This window comes from Orycteropus afer, unplaced genomic scaffold (assembly GCF_000298275.1).
Source record: "Orycteropus afer afer isolate SDZICR_OR568_19922 unplaced genomic scaffold, OryAfe1.0 scaffold00106, whole genome shotgun sequence".
NCBI classification, from domain to species: Eukaryota; Metazoa; Chordata; class Mammalia; order Tubulidentata; family Orycteropodidae; genus Orycteropus; species Orycteropus afer.
The window spans coordinates 6589227-6604097 of record NW_006921693.1 but is presented as its reverse complement, the minus strand read 5'-3'; positions in this window follow the sequence as shown (position 1 = coordinate 6604097).

The window sequence follows — 14871 nt, the reverse complement described above, 5'->3', positions numbered from 1 at the left end:
TGTTGAAAAAAGGTGTTTGCAATGAACAAGTCGTTGGTCTTGCAAAATTCTACCATACGAGTTCCAGCATTATTTCTGTCACCAAGGCCAAATTTTTCAACTACCAGTGATTCTTCTTTGTTTCCAACTTTTGCATTCCATAACCCCATAATCTGTGAGTTTTTTGTGGCCACTGCAGTGAATTGTCGAACCCAGCAGAAAGGTGGTGGGTGCTGTGGGAGGAGCAATTGGTGTCAGGGTTGGGGAAAGGGCTGGAGGGAGGCAGCATGCCTGGTCTCCCAGGAATAGGTCTTGGGCTGCTGATGGTGATTCTGTCTTCCTCTTGTGGGGTTAGAGGAGGTCAGTGCCCTTTGGCACTTGCCCTGGAGCATCCTCAAGGCTTTACCTGGCTGCTAACAGTCTACTGAGATTCTTGCAAGAACCCGTAGGCTATAGAATTGAAAGAGAGAATGGGGAGTGAGAATGTATCACAGGCATCCTAGGGGGCCTGGTGTAGTGAGGGGTCATTGAAACGCATGAGCCAGCACAGAAAGGCAGGACCCTGCTGGTGAACCAGGGTATGGGGTGACCTTGCAGATGGTAAAATATCCCACCTGAGGAAGACCTTTGAAGTGATGTAGTCCAGGTTCTTCTTACCTCTCATTGCCCTCTGGCCCCACCTTGACAGCACATACACATTTCCCAGAGGAAGCTAAGACCTAGGGAGGTAACTTGACCTATTTGAGGTCATGCAGTGAGCCACATAATAGGAGCAGAACTTGGGACTCCCAACTTCTACCCAAGAATGCAGCATGTCTGTAAATGTGTTCTGTAGAAGGTGAGTCTTAGGCTCTGTTCTGGAACCATGCACTGTTCCATGGTCAGAGACACATGGGAAGGGCTGCACCCTATACTGTCCTCCTGGAGACTCACAAACATGCTCGCTTCCTAAAGGCTCTGAGAAGTCCTGCAGAAAAGAACCTATTTAATGTGGTTCAATCTATCGTTTCATGAACTTATGTGGCCCCTTTTCTCTTTGGTCATCCAGTCACATCCTGAGGAACATCCTTTGTGACAGAGAGGCTGTGTTGTGCCATGTCTCCTCTCTGTTTCATCTGGGAAGGATACCTGAGGACATAAGAAATGTCACACCGGGTCACAGACACAGTCCTTCAAGCCCAGGAATTTGCTCTCTGAAAGGGCCACCAAGAAAAGTGTTGCAAGAGCTGGTAGCTGCCCTAGCTGAGGCCAAATTTAAAGACTGCTGGCTTTCCTTAATGGCTAAAAGCTTAATATGCCAATTTTGTCCCCAAATGAATTTAAACTTTTGCTAATTTCCAGTAGTTTGCCCTAAAATAAGCCCCATGAGGGCAGGTTCTTGTGTCTTGTTCATCCCAGTATCCTCAAGTCCCTGGCACAGAGTAGAAAAACAGAACAAAAAACTAAACCTGCTGCTGTTGCGTCACTTCTGACTCATGGTGACCCACGTGTTTCAGAGTAGACCTGTGCTCAGCAGGGTTTTCAGTGACTGTGATCTTACAGCAGAAGGAGGTCACCAGGTCTTTCTTTGGCAGCATGGCTGGGGGTGTTTGAACTTCCGATCTTTTGGTTAGTGGTAGAATGCAAACCATTTGTACCATGTTGTTGTTTGATGCCCTTGAGTCATTTCTAACTCATAGCAACTCCATGGACAACAGAATGAAACCCTGCTCAGTCCTCACAATTGTTATGTTGGAGCCCCTTGTGGCATCCACTGTGTCAACCCATCTCATTGAGGGTCTTCCTCTTTTTCGCTGACCCTCCAAGAATGATGTCCTCCTCCAGGGATTGGTCTCTCCATACTCATTCAATAAAATCAAATTGAATGCATGAAATTAAAATTTCAATTACTTTACTTTTGGAAATTTAAAAAATTAAGGAGTTTTGGGGTTAAAGACTTTCCAAAACAATTTTCCTCTGAGTGACATAAAACATTAACTTTGGTCTCCCAGCCTCTGAGACTTACAGTTTAGGATTGGGGTTTAACAGATGTTTAAACCCACCAGCCACTCCTCGGAAGGAAGGTTGGGCAATCCTACTTCTGTAGTGATACTGCCTCGGAAACCCAAGGAGCGGTTGCTATGAGTCAGGGCTGACTCGATGGCAAACAACAACAACAACATTGAGAGTTCTGTGTGTGCCAGGTCCTGTGCTAGCTGGACATGTTCCGTGTTCTTTTTAATAGTCCCAGTGACCTTGTGAAGTGCTGTGGTCTAGATGTTACAGGTGAGGAGGCTGAGGCTTGGAGGTGGTAGGTGATTTGCCCAAGGTCACATTCCTAATAAATAGCAAAGCCAAGATTTCAGCCCAGACGCCCTGACCCATGGCCACAGCCAGGTGTAACTTAATAATGGAGCTTGAGAGCTCAGCCGGAATGATAAAAGCAGACCAGAGATGAATCATGGGGGCAGTGGTGGTTAGGTGGTAGAATTCTCTCCTTCCATGTGGGAGATCTGGGTTCAATTCCCGGCCAATGCACCTTATGGACAGCCACCACACGTTGGTCAGTGGGGGCTTGCGTGTAGCTAGGATGTTTCATCGTAGCTTCCAGACAAAGCTGGACTAGGATGAAAGGGCTGGCAATCTACTTCTGGGAATCGGCCAATGAAAACCCCATGATTACAAGGGCCCAATCTTCAACCAATCAGGGAATGGTGCGGACCGGCAACGTTTCCTCCCAAGGTACGTGGGGTTGCCTTGAGTTGAGGGCTGACTCCAGGTCAGCTGGCGGCAACAACAACAAAGGGATGAATCAGTGAGTGGCACGCCCCCGACGACCTCTCCCCCACGTTGTGAAGGAAGACGTGTCCTTTTCCGAAACGCTGTCAGTTGCAAGGACTGGTCGTTTTGGCTGAACGGGGGCCCTGGGCCGCCGTCATGTGTCTTTGTGGAAAATAATTCTGCGTAAGACACGGTTACTCCGAGAACTGAGAAACAGGAATAGCTCACAGCCATGGAACAGCTGGGGCACTAAGCCTCTCAAGCCTTGGTTACAGCAACACAAGAGCATAACACAACAGCGTGACTTCAAACGCCCATCCTTTCAGCAGGTTCACAGTTTTTTTTTTTTTTCTTTTCACCCAAGCCTTTCAATGCCAGGTGTTAGTCTTAATAGTGGTTGAGTAACTCATACTTGGTTGTTTCCTGAAACAGTGTCTGTTCCTTTGAGCTAGCACACAGAGTGCTGCTAACTACCCCATGTTCAAGGGGGTACTTGGTTTGGGGGGCTGGTCACTGTCTCAGTAGAGTCACAAGATGATGGAGCTGAGAGAAGCCTTGAGATCTTCTGGCCTCCTGTCTTACACAGGAGGAAACTGAGGCTCTGAGATGTGACTTGACCAAGGCAGCTAGTGGCTGCCAAGGAAGCGCCTCAAACCCAAGTCTCTTTATTCTTGGGGTAGTTTTCTTTAATCTACAAAACACTGCTATATTGAATACAATCTTGGCCCCATCATTCATGCTGTGTGACCTTGGGAAAGTATTTAACCTCTCTGTTTTTTGCTTACCTGTAAAATGCATGCAATAATAGTTACCTATTTGATGGAATTATGGCAAGGAATACATTTTTTGCCTGTAAAATGCTTTCCCGAGTACCTGGCACACATCATTGCTCAGGGAATTAGAGTTTAAAAAATTCTTAACATTATTGTTTTCTTTCTCTATTCTAGAACAGCCTAATCTCCCGGGTTGGGGGAAAGGGCTGACAGGAAGGACAAGGCACTTCTGTCTGCCTGCCCCATGCACCTTGGGCAAGTGGAAAGGGCACTTCAGTGATGCTTGTCTCTGGGGCTTTTCCACAGGCTTATTTCCATACTTTGCTGGGCATATGATGTTTATGTGAGACCCTGGGCTTTGGGAAAAGTAATCGGACACACTGACTCACATTGAGGTGACAATGATAATGTTTGAGGACTCTTAGATTGCCTGCAAGATGATAATACAAAGGAGTTCATTGCTGATGGGGGAATCTCTGTTAATAGAAATTTACATCCCTCCAGGTATGTACTCAAAAGCTTTTCTCTCAGAGGGTGTCTGATTAAAATGCTTAGAGATCGCTGCTCCTCGGTGCCCTCAACACTCAGGGAACCCTTTGCAAACCCATCAGTGGATGACTGTGCTTTTAGGAAAGCCCTACGAGGCCCTGCCGGGGCTCTGCCTCCCTCTCCCCCTGTTTCCTCTGCACTGGCCCCAGTGCAGGCCTACGGTGCAAAATACCCACGTCCTCCTGTGCTCCAGGCCTTTGCATATTTTCTCTCCTCTGCTGCACTTCTTTGGGGAATCCTTTGCTTCTCTCTAGACCAGGCTGGATGACCCAAATGTGATCTATTCTCAGGGAACAGAGTTGTTTTCTGGTAGTGCAGTTGTCTCAGTCTGTAAATAGAGATGGTTAATGTCTGTCTCTCCCTCTAGACTGTTGTTGTTGTTTGCCATCGAGTCGGCCCCGACTCATAGCGACCCCTCCTTGGGTTTCCGAGGCAGTTATCACTACGGAAGTAGGAATGCCCAACCTTCCTTCCGAGGAGTGGCTGGTGGGTTTGAACCGCCAGCCTTCTGGTTAGCAGTCAAGTGCCTTAGCCACTAAGAGACTGTAGTCTCCGAGAAATCTACCTCCCCAAGGTCTAATGAGGTGCTCAGGACATGGTGGGCATTCAACAAATTGTAGACTAAATGAAAGCCGTAGTACAGTCCAACCAGTTGCCCGCAAGTTGATTCCAACTTGTGTGGTACAAATAGTCAACGTGCTCAACTGCTAACCAAAAGGTTGGAGGGTTGAGTCCCACCTACAAGTGCCTTGAAAGAAAGGCCTGGCAATCCATTCCCAAAGAATCAGCCACTGAAAACCCTGCTGAGCACCGCTCCGCTCTGACACAAATGGGGCAGCCAGAAGTTGGGGTCGCCCTGACGGCAGCTGGGTTGGTTTTTTATGTTCTATTCCAAGGTTAAAAGGGCAGAAGGGGAAGATGTGATCCCTGTCAACTAGATGGTCGATGAATCATCACCGCATGAGAAGGTCAACACTGGAAGAGATAAGGAACAATACAAAGCAAGAATTCAAGTTCTGGATGGTGTGTGCTTAATTGCCAAACATGCACAGTGGATGTCAGTCAGGTTCAGAGAGACAACACTCCCCGTGGGGTGGGCTGAACTGGCTTCAGACTGTGTTCTCTTTTGCAATATAAAAGCCACATGTGCTCGTGTGAACAAACGCAAATTGACGTCCTAGAATTCTGCTGAAGCATAATTTAATTTGCTTCACAAGAGTCTCCAATTCAACCCTGAAGTAATAATGATAATGTCATCTTCCCAGATCATTCCAACGTGCATAGAGGCTGCTCCTTTCTGAGGCTCTGCACACATTACACCCTTGAAGATGGAGCTGTGGTTTATTGTTGTTGTTGTTGTTGTTGTTTGCCGTCGAGTCGGCCCCGACTCATAGCGACCCCTCCTTGGGTTTCCAAGGCAGTATCACTACGGAAGTAGGATTAGCTATAGCATATTTCCTTAGTCTTGTAGCACTCCCTCCAAGTTTGACTTTTGACTGGGTTAGTATGTGCTATTTATTTATTTCTTTATTTTTTGTGTGTGGTTTGGTAATAAAGAGACGTGTTTTTATATGACCTGGTAAGTAGAGAAGCAACTCTTGGTATTAATTTAGAAGGTCGTCGGCTGATTTGTGAAGATCAGCCTGACATTAATATGATCTGAGCTTGTTTTTGCCCAAGAGGAGCTCTGTTTGCATCTGTTTTAGTTTCAACACACACTTGTTTGTTTATTTTACTGGTTTATGACTTGTCTCCCTCCATTAAAATCTAAGTTTTGTGACAACAAGGCTTTAACTGTCTTATTCTTCTTTGTAACCTCAGCACCTGGGGTCTGGCACAGAGCAGGTGCTCAACCGAGATTTGTTGAATGAATGACATGTCAGGTGACATTATGAAGGAAAGCGGAGTTCATGGTTGTGTTTCAAGGCATGCGGACCAGGAGGTTCTGTACCACTGTTTCAAGATCTCTCAGGCTTGTAAGTAACTTGAAAACAGATGATAAGTTTTATTTTATTTTGAATCTCTAAGTTCTGTAGGATATTGCCTAGTACCAGACACTTACTTATAGTTGATGCTGTGAGGTTTGATGAAAGGGAATTGAGAATTCTAAATGGCCATTTAGCTTGGAATGGACTGGACAGCAACTAACAACAACCATGGAGAAGTAGGAGCAGCTGGGAGAGGATTGGTTTGGTAAGGAGAAGACCTAGAGTAGAGTCCCAGTTCTGCTTTTCACCCCCTGAGCAACCTTGGGTGAATCACCGGACTCCTCAGCCTCAGTTTACACATCTGTGTAATGGGGATGTGAACAACACTAGTCCTCATCCAGGGGCTGTTGTGAGGCATCCTGTCTGGGAAGAGCTCTATAAATAATGAAATGTCAAGGGATATGAATTGCGGTGGACTCAGGCCAAGGCAATTAGGAAATGCTGGGGATTCCCATAGGGCTGCTGGCAGTGTCCTTGGCCTTCAGACAAGCATTGAGCTCGCCAGCTGAACCTGCTGGGTTCCCGATTTCCAGGTCCTTGCCTCTGTAAGCCCCTCTTGTCATCACCGGCCCCTTTTCCCCTCCCCTCCCCTGTGGTCTGCCCCCTCCCCTCCCCCGGGCCCCTGTTATGCTGGCTCATCCAGCCCATCTGGGTTGCCAGATGAAGTGCAACTGGATAGCCTGAGTGATCTAGAATGACATTCCCAAAACATCTCCGACTTTCTCCAGGCAGGAAGGAAAACAGGGACCAGGGCCCGAGAGGGCACACAGGACACGCCAGTCATGTTCTTCCTTTCCCTTTGTACAATTTGGCAAATAGTTTTCTAAATAATTTTTTCCAACCGATGCCAACTGTGAAGGTAGAATAAAGAGCCTCCTATTGGGTGTGATTTGAGAGGAATTGGAAGACTCCCACCTTGATCTCTTTTCCAAAACCCAAATCCACTGTTGTTGAATTGATTCTGACTCATAGCAACCCTGTAGGACAGAGTGGAGCTGCCCTGTAGTTTGTAAATATTTTCAGAAGTAGACCGCCACATCTTTCTCCCCCGGAATGGCTGATGGCTTCCAAATGCTGACCCTTCAGTTAGCAGCCAAGCCCTTAACTACTGCACCTCAAGGTCTCCTTCCAATCTCTTAAACCAAGGCACCCAATTCTCTGCCATTGAGTGGATTCCTACTCAGAGTAACCCCCACTGGGTTTCTGAGGCAGTAAATCATTATGGAAGTAGATTGCCCCATCTTCCTTCCACAGAGTGTGGCTGGTGGGTTAGAACCACCAGCCTTTTGGTTAGCAGTCAAATGCCTTAGGCACTGTGCCACCAGAGCTTCTTTCCAATCTCTCTTACTGGCCTGAAATTCTCACAATGCCTGCACCTTTTGTTTCAAGAGCAATACCTAACCATTGATAGTCTTTTTTAGTCATTATCACCTGAGAGCCAATTAGGTTTATCCCAGGCTTTGTGGCCCTGGAACATAGAAGAGGTAAGTTTCAATAAAAATTACATGGTCAGGAAATTACCTTGAAAACACATCACAGAAGGTAACCCCGGGTTGTTGTCATATACCGTCAAGTCTGTCTCATCACGTCCCCATGTGACAGTAGAACTGCTTCATAGGGTTTCTTAGGCTATAATCTTCACAGGAGCAGATCTCCAGGTGTTTTTCCCAAGGAGTTGCTGGTGGATTTGAACTGCCGACCTTCTGGTTAGCAGCTGAGCACTTATCCATGGTGCTACCAGGAAACCCAGGCTAGCTGGGGCATATGGAACCACAATAACTGAGCCAGGGAAAGGATGGAAAAATTGAGATGGGGTAGTTGGGGAAAGGCTGGAGGTACTTCTGAAAGGAACTGGTTGCTTCACAGATCTGCAGAGTAACTCTGCTCTGCCTTTCAAATTTTAAGGCTTAATTAACTGATGAATTATTCATTGTTGTTAGTTGCCTTCAAATCCGCTCCCCTCGTAGCTACCCCAGGAACAACAGAACAGAGTGCTTCTCGGTACTATGTCCTCCTCATAGTCGTCAGTATGCTCAAGTCCATGACTGAGTGTCTTCCAACCTAGAGTGCTCACTTTAGCAGCTCTATGCTGTAGCAGACAATTTTCTGTTGTGACCCATGGGTTTCCAGTGGCTCATTTTCATTAAGTAGATAACCAGGCCTTTCTTCCTACCCTGTCTTAATCTGAAGACTGCAGGAATCTGTCCACCATGGTGACCCTGCTGGTATTGGAGACACCTTGGAACCCCTATGAGGCCGTTGTACTCTGTAAGTTGAAATCAACTCGATGGCAATGGTTTTGGTTTATTTTGTCAAAAATAAAAACCGTCTCACTGCTTTTCCAGATTTTCATGATCATTTCATTAGAATTCTACCATTTTGGTTTATTATGGAAAAGACTTGCCCCCTGGCATCTAAGTTTTCTTCCTCATGCTCCTTCCCGGTGGCCCTATTCCTTGCCGTGGGCTCTGCCACCTCTGCACCTTTGCTTGGGCTCTCCCGTCTCCCTGGAGGCCCTCTCTCTCCCTCTGTCCCAGTGTAATCCTGCTTTCCTTCAAACCTTTGTCACCCATGATGCTTCTTATGAAGCATCCCGTGATGCCATGTCCTGAGCCACCCTTATTTACTTGCCTCTTGTGCACCCACTTCCTGTCCCCTGTCTCAGAGTCAGGGGTGCACTTGCTTTGTCACTCCACTCCCTGCCCCATCCTCATGCCTAAGGGACTGTCTTCCTCATCGTTGTGGCCCCCAAAGGGTGCTCAATGAAGATTTGTGCTCGACTACTACCCTAACGGTTGGTGGTTCAAACCTACCTGGCAAGGCCAATTGGAAGAAAGATGTGGCAGTTTACCTCCATGAGCCCTGTGGAGCCAAGGAAACCATATGGAGCGGTTCTACTCTGTAACACAGGGGGTGGCCATGAGTCGGAACCCACTCACAGCAGGGGTGTGGGTCGAGTTGGTTGTGTGCAGCTGGAGCACCAGGCACCTCTGTAATGATTTCAGGAGCCCTAGGAAGAAAATTTTGCAGAGCTGAAGGTGCTTACTCATTTCTGCCAAGAAATTTGGAAGACAGCTACCTGGTCAACTGACTGGAAGAGATTGACGTTTGTGCCCATTTCAAAGAAAAGTGATTGCACAGAATATGGAAATTATAAAAAAATCATATCATTAATATCTCATGCAAATAAAATTTGGTGAAGATAATAATTTTAAAAAGTCCAGAAATTCAAGGCAGATTCAAAAGAGGATGTGGAATGAGAGATATCATTGCTGATGTCAGATGGATCTTGACTGACAGCAAAGAATACCAGAAAGATGCTTACCTGTGTTTTATTGGCTATGCAAAAGCATTCATCTGTGTGCATAACATATTATAGATAACTTTGGGAAGAATGGGAATTCCAGAATACTTAATTATGCTCATGGGAACCTGTACATAGACCAGGAAGATGCCATTCAAACACAACAAGAGGATGTGTGTGGTTTAAAATCAGGAAGGGTATGTGTCAGGGTTGTATCCTTTCACCAAACTTATTCAGTCTGTATGCTGAGCAAATAATCTGAGAAGCTGGACTATATGAAGAAGAATGTGGCATCAAGATTGGAGGAAGACTCATTAAAACCTGTGATATACAGATGACACAATTTTGCTTGTTGAAGGTGAAGATGACTTGACGCACTTACAGATGAATATCACAGTCTTCAGTTTACAGTCTTCAGTATAGATTATATCTCAATATAAAGAAGGAAAAAATCCTCACAACTTGACCAATAAATGACATCACAATAAAAGGAGAAAAGATTGAAGTTGTCAGGGATTTCCTTTTACTTGGATCCACAATCACGGCCCATGGAAGGAAGCAGCAGTGAAGAAATCAGGTGTCATATTACACTGGGAAAATTTGTTGCAAAAGGCTTTTAAAGTGTTAAGGAACAAAGAAGTCACTTTTAAGACCAAGGTGCGCCTAACCCAAGCCATGTATTTTCAATGGCCTCATATCCTATTGGACAATGGTGGACAATTCATTGGTGGACAATGAATAAGGAAGACTGCAGAAGAATTGATGCATTTGAATTGTGATGTTGGCAAAGAATACTGAAAATGCCATGGACTGCCAGAAGAACAAACAAATCTGTTCTGGAAGAAGTGCAGCTGGAATGTCCTTGGAAGCAAGAATGGCCAGACTTCATCTCACCTACTTTGGTCATGTTGTCAGAAGGGACCAGTACCTGGAGAAGGATATCATGCTTGGTAAAGTAGAGAGTTAGCAAAAAAGAGGAAGGCCCTCAATGAGATGGATTGACCCAGTGGCTTCAATGATGGACTCAAGCATAGCAAAGATTGTGAGGATGGCGTAGGACTGCACAGTGTTTCATCTCCTGTACACAAGGTTACTGTGATTCAGAGCCAACTCAATGGCACCTAACAACAACAGCAGAAAAAATACCCAGATCCCTCACTGATGCCTAAAACACATTTACAGGTCTCTGATTAATTAGTAATTGTTGTTAGTTGCCTTCAAGGGATCTGTAGTGGCATAGTGCCTAAAGCATTTGACTGCTAACTGGAAGGCTGGTGGTTCAAACTCACCAGCCACTCCTCAGAAGGAAGACTGGGCAATCTACTTCTGTAGATATACCGCCTCAGAAACCCAAGGAGGGGTCGCTGTGAGTTGAATTGACTCAATGGCAGTGAGTTTGGTTTGGTTTTTGGTTTAGTTGCCTTCAAATTGGCTTCCACTCATAGCTAGAGTTTTATTTTATATTTAAGGCAATACTTCCTGGGAAATGATTTGCCTAGCATGCAGATTGAATAAGTATGGTGAAAGGATACAGCTCTGACACACACCTTTCCTGATTTCAAACCACATAGTTTCTCCTTGTTCTGTTTGGACAATTGCCTTTTGGTCTATGTGCAGATTGCACATAAGCACAATGACATGTTCTGGAATTCTCATTCTTTGCAATATTGTCCATAATTTGTTATGATACGCACAGTCAAAGTCCCTTGCATAGTCAATAAAACACAGGTAAACATCTTTAGTCTTTGCTTTCAACCAAGATCCCTCTGACATCAGCAACAATAGCCCTCATTCCATGTCCTCTTCTGAATCCGACTTGAATTTCTGGTAGTCCCCTATGAATGTACTGCTGCAACCATTTTAGAGTGATCTTCAGCAAGATCTTGCTTGCATGTGATATTAGTGACATAGTTTGATAATATCACTGGACAATGATGCACTGGCCATATTGATGTGCCATGCTGAAGGTTATGATGCTATGAATCCATAGAGGTGTACAAGCTGTTCTTAAGGGAAAGAACAAGAAAGATATTCTTAATGGATGCATGGGCCACATGCAGTCACCACACTTTTGCTGAAAATACATTGTGTGTGACATATTTTGGAACTCTTGAGACAATGTTTTCTTTTTTGCTGCTTCCACTCATAGATGAGATATGTTAATTGACCATACTGGGTTGTTGGTGAAAAAGCTGCCCACAACACCATGGAGTGCTCATCACACTGCAGTTAAGTCAGTTAAAGAAATGTTTGATAAGTCTGTGGTGGCAATGGAAGCTCTGTCTGACCCATGTGAGATTTGGACGCAAAAGGAGAGGCACAAGGTCCTTCGCTTGCTGTCTGTGGTTTCACTTTTCCGTGCTCCTTGTACTTCTGGAGTGATGTGCTTCAGGAAGTTAGTCTTACACAGCAGTGGCTGCAGGCTAAGGGCTTAACTCTTGACAGGATGGAGAGAAAGCTAGAGGCTGTAAGACTTCTGCATGAGGAGTGCAGTCACTTAGTGGAGCATGCAGCCGAACAGGCACTTTAGATATCAGACCAACGTGGCATTGCAGTGGGGAGAAAAGCCAGGTTCAAGGAGAGGGTGGCAGGGCATGAGGAGCAGGCTGGCGACGCTGGACTCTCTCTGCAAGGAGAAAATAAGAGGGTGGTGCTTGAGTGCACTGATCGCTTTCATTCTGAACCCCAGTCAAATCCAGAGCCATCAAGGAAGTAGCAGCCATGTTTGTTCAACTGAAGATTCTCACATCTGCCACTGAAGAAGAAGAGTTAATTGTATCCCTTCCAAAATTGACCACTGTCTATGAGGAAGCATTCAAGAGGGAGGTTTTAATAGAAACACCAAGGCTGAGAAGGCACCTGAGAACAGCAGAGTTTGATCTGAAAGAAGCCAAAGATTGGGCAACACTAGATGTTTTGATGTTCATAACTGATTGGGACTTCATGCAACCTCTTCTAATCATTTCACTAAGCCTAAAATTACTTCTGACCATCTGTGTGTCTGTGGCTTCACGTAAGAGGGGCTTTTCAAAGCAGAAGCTTATAAAGAACTCTTTGAGATCTACCAGAGACAGTCAAGGCATTCGGTCTTGTGATGTTAGTACCAACTGAAAGTGAGTTGGTGAAAGGCATTGATTTCTATGAATTATCCACAAGCTCACAACTTCGAAGGCCAAGTTCTGATTTAGTGGGAATGCTCACTAAGTGGTGACGCTTGGGTACCTGTTTCTGCTTATTTTTATGGTATTATTTCACTTATGAATATGTTTCCATATACATTTGTCTACAACTTCTACATTATTTGGGCTGTTACAGATAAGGCAAACCTAATCCATTAATAATGGAGCTCTGGTATCATAATGGCTAAGGCACTTGACTGCTAACTAGAAGGCTAGCGGCTCAAACCCACCAGCCACTCCTCGGAAGGAAGGTTGGGCAATCTACTTCTGTAGTGATACCACCTTGGAAACCCAAGGAGGAGTTGCTATGAGTTGGGTCCAACTTGATGGCACACAACAACACAACAACAATCCATTAAGGTGTCTCATGTAACGGTAAAGTTTAATGTTAAAATGAACATAATTTTGAAATACTTCCTAAATGTTTTTACTTTGAAGTCTATTGTTTCCATACACATGAAACTGTGTAAATGTGAATATATGTAGTCTGTGCATATGACATTGTAATTTAAAGGTCTAAGTTTTAGTTTTGCTAGTTGTTTATGTCTCTACCATTATATACCATGACACTCAATGATGTACAGGAATTCTGATCTACAAGTAACGTATTTGTTGTTGTGTTATTAGGTGCCGCCAAGTTGGCTCTGACTCATAGTGACCCTATGTACAACAGAACGGACACTCTGCCCCCCGTTGTTTTGCCATCCTCATAGTCCCTGCTACACCTGAGTCCATCACTGTAGCCACTGTCTCAATCCATCTCATTGAGGGTTTTCCCCTTTTTTTGCTAACCCTCTACTTTACCAAGCATGAGATCCTTCTCCAGGGAATGGTCCCTTCTGACAACATGACCAGAGTGGGTGAAACGAAGTCTGGTCATTCTCCCTTCCAAGGAGCATATCGGCTGCATTTCTTCTAGGACAGATTTGTTTGTTTTTCTGGCAGTCCATGGTACTTTCAGTATTCTTTGCCAACAGAACAACCCAAAAACATCAACTCTTCTTAGGTCTTCCTTATTCACTGTCCAGCTTTCACATGCATATGAGGTGATTGAAAATACCATGGCTTGGGGTAGGTGCACCTTAGTCTTCAAAGAAGTATCTTGGCTTCTTAACACTTTAAAGAGATCTTTTGCAGCAGATTTGCCCAGCACATTATAACATCTGATTTCTGGACTGCTGCTTCCATTGGTGTTGATTGTGGATCCAAGTAATATGAAATCTTTGACAACTTCTATCTTTTCTCCATTTATCATTGTGTTAGGCTGGGTTCTCTAGAGAAGGAAAACCAGTAAAGCTTATATATATGTATATATGTGTATGTATAGACACACACACACACACACACACACATATGCACTTGACTGCTAACCAGAAGGCTGGTGGTTCAAACCCACCAGCCACTCCTTGGAAGGAAGATGGGGCAATCTACTTCTGTAGTGATACTGCCTCGGAAACCCAAGGAGGGGTTGCTATGAGTCGGGTCTGACTCGATGGCACATAACAACAACAAGAGAGAGAGAGAGAAAGAGAGAGACAGAGAGAGATAAATTTTTCTTAGGAAAATGGCTCACACACTTATAGAAGCTGGCAAGTCCCAAGTTCTTGATCAAACGTCAAGCTGGAGGCTTTTCTTGACTCACACAGCTGCAGGGGCTGACGAGCTCAAGTTTGGCAGGCAGTATACCAGCTGTTGACTCCAATGAATGATGAATCCAAGATCACCAGGCTGCATGGTGGAATGTTCGCTCACAGATAGTTGTAGACAGCACAACAGGATCCCGATCCACAGAAGTGTCTCTTTTCTGGGATGTCCATAAATATATTGGAAGCAGGCCACACCCCTAGGGAAACTGCCTTTCAACAGATTGGCTGCTCAAAACATATACATCTGATCTCATCATGGGAATAACCCACCCTGCAACTGCTTAAACCACACAGAATTGTGGTCCAGCCAAGTTGACACACAACTCTAACTATTGCAATTATGATGCTGCTTATTAACCAGTTGTGAGGATTTTCGTTTTCCTTATGTTGAGATGTAATGCATACTGCAGACTGTAGTCTTTAATCTTCATAAGTGCTTCAAGTCATCTTCACTTTCAGCAAGCAAGCTTGTGTCATCTACATACTGCAGGTTATTAATGAGTCTTCCTCCAACCCTGGTGCCACATTCTTCTTCGTATATTCTGGCTTCTCAGATTATTTGCTCAGCATACAAATTGAATAAGTATGGTGAAAGGATACCCTTCCTGATTTTAAACCATGCACTATCCTCTTGTTCTGTTTGAATGACATCCTCCTGGTCTAAGTACAGTTTCCTCATGAGCACAATTAAGT